The 2,940-nt window shown below is 41.3% G+C and overlaps 1 pseudogene; it reads right to left on the reverse strand.

The window, feature by feature from the left end:
* Positions 1 to 2,394: 2,394 nt before the first annotated feature.
* Positions 2,395 to 2,940, reverse strand: part of LOC102763584 — a 1,890-nt pseudogene continuing 1,344 nt past the window's right edge.

Below are 2,940 nucleotides of genomic sequence, written 5' to 3' on the forward strand. Positions count from 1 at the left end.
TAATTTTAAAAAAAAGAAAACTGCAAAGACTCCATCAAAAAATTACTAGACTTATAAATGAATTCAGCAATGTAGCAGGATATAAAATTAACACCCAGAAGTCTGTGGCTTTTCTATACACCAATAATGAAATCTGAGAAAGAGAAATTTAAAAAGCAATCCCATTTACCATTGCAACAAAAAAATTAAGATACCTAGGAATAAGTTTAATCAAAGAGATAAAGCACCTGTACTCAAAAAATTTCAGGACACTGAAAAAAGAGATAGAAGAAGACATGAACAAATAGAAGAATATACCATGTTCATGGATTGGTAGAATCAACATCATTAAAATGTCCATACTACCCAAAGCATGAGGAAATGAAACATAGACCACCAACTTACACCATACACAAAAATAAACTCAAAATGGATAAAGGACTTAAATGTAAGATGGGAAGCAATAAAAACCCTAGAAGCCATAGGCAGCAAACTAGCAGACATTTTTGGTAGCAACATCTTTAACGATACAGGTCCTAGGGCAATGGAAACTAAGGAGAAAATAAACAAATGGGACTACATCAAAATAAAAATCTTCTGCATAGCAAAAGAAACCATCAACAAAACAACAAGAAGACCCCCTGCATGGGAGAACATATTTGCCAATGTTATCTCTGATAAGGCTTTAATCTCCAACATTTACAGGGAACTCCTACAACTTAACAAAAGGAAGACAAACAATCAAAAGATGGACAAATGACCCAAATAGACACTTTTCAAAAGAGGACATTCAGAAAGCCAAGAGACATATGAAAACATGCTCAAAGTCACTAATCATCCGAGAGATGCAAGTCAAAACAACAGTAAGTTACCATCTCACACCTGTCAGAATGGCTATCATCAACAAGTCAACAAATGACAAGTGCTGGATAGGATACGGAGAAAAAGGAACCCTCCTTCACTGCTGGTGGGAATGCAGCCACTGTGGAAAACAGTTTGGAGTTTCCTCAAGAAATTAAAAATGGAATTGCCATTTGACCCAGTAATAGTACTTCTGGGAATATATCCCAAGAAAACAGAAACACCAATCAGAAAGGACATATGCACCCCTATGTTCATAGCAGCACAATTTACAATAGCTAAGATTTGGAAACAGACTAAATGCCCATCAGCAGATGAGTGGATTAGAAAACCGTTGTACATCTACACAATGGAATACTACGCTGCTATAAAAAACAAGAAATTCTTACCATTTGCAACAGCGTGGATGGAACTGGAGAGCATTATTCTAAGTGAAATAAGCCAGTCAGTGAAAGAAAAATACCACACGATCTCACGCATTTGTGGAATATAAAGAACATTTAAACTGATGAATAAAAATAGACACAGAGGCAAAGAAGCATCGAATAGACTGTTAAATTACAGCGGGAAGGCTTGAGGGTTGCGGGCGGGGAGATAAGAGATCAATCAAAGGACTTGTATGCATGCATATAAGCATAACCAATGGATGCAAGACACTAGAGGGGTGCGGTTTGAGGGCATGTGCCGGCGGGTAAGGGAGGCTGGGGGAAGGGTCAATTGGGAAAAAAAAGGAGACATATGTACTACTATTTGTAATACTTTAAACAATAAAAAAAAAATTCAATAAATAAAGGCAAATGAAATTTTTAAAAAATCCACTTGGATAAATAAATTAAAAGGGAGATTGGGAAGTATTTTCAACTCAATGTGATTCACCATGTCAACTAAAAATGGAAACCATATATCATCTCCATAGATAAGAGAATATATTAAAAAACATTTGACAAACTCCAACATCCATTCCCAATTTAAAACTCAGCAAACCAGGAATAAAAATTACTTCCTCAAGTCAATGAAGAGCATCTATGAAAAAACCTACAGTTAACATCATACTTAATAGTGAAAAGTCAAGCTTTCTCTCTAAGATAATGAACAAGCATGTTCACTCTCATCAGTTCTATTCAACATTGCATTGGAGGTTCTAATCATTATAATCAGGCAAGAAAAAGAAATAAATAAAAAGCAGCCAGGTTGGCAAGGAAGAAGTAAAAGTGTCTTTTTCCCCCCCTTCTTCATTAACTCTTTATTACAAGTCACACTCTTATAAAAATATATGTGGACTTCAGTGAAAAAAATCAAATGTATCCAAGAATATAAAACACAGCACATAAAGTAGTCTATGCATTCCAGTGTCTGTGCCAGAGAGAGCAGACGCCCAGGAAAAAAGCTCTAAAATGACCTGGCTCAAGCTCACCTGCGAACAGTTCAGGTTGGCACAGGCCAGCCTCAGTCACAGTGTGGTGACCACCACCTCTTCCCGCAGCCAGGCGGGTGGGTAGCACTAGCTCCTGGGGCCTCTCGGCCAGCGGCAACCCCAGGCTGCTGATGGGTGCCAGGAACAACCTCTCAGGCTGGGTGGGCTACATCTGGCCCTGTGGGAGCAGCAGCAAAGACATCCCTAGTCTCCCGGGCTTCAGGGCCAGTCCTCAGAAGTCCTCTGTTAGTCGGCCTCTTTCAGGAAGATCTCACTCAGAATGACCCACACGGACAAGTCTGTATGGATGGAGGGGCGCAGTGCTTCCAGGGGACCAAAGGCAGGGTCCATCTCGCCCTCGGCCACGCCTTTGTAGGAACCTATCCGGAGGTAGCCATCGCAGCTGCTCTGGAGGGTGGTTGAGCAGCCCTTCTGCAGGGCCTCCTTGTCTGACTGGGGGTTATCAAAGGGCAGCACCTCCAGGGAAGTGTTGAAGAGCTTGTCCTCTAGGTGCTCAATGTTTCCCCTGCGAAGAACCGCTCAAGGTACAGTGGCTGGAAGAAGCGGACACGGATAAAGTCCCCTGCAGCAGGCGGAAGGCCCAGAAGAAATCCTCACGCAGGTATGTCTTCTCCAGGGTGAAGTGCTGGTATGTTTTGAGGCTTGTGCTCACTAGGGCCGTGCGG

This window comes from Myotis davidii, unplaced genomic scaffold (genome assembly GCF_000327345.1).
Source record: "Myotis davidii unplaced genomic scaffold, ASM32734v1 scaffold955, whole genome shotgun sequence".
Taxonomy (NCBI): Eukaryota; Metazoa; Chordata; class Mammalia; order Chiroptera; family Vespertilionidae; genus Myotis; species Myotis davidii.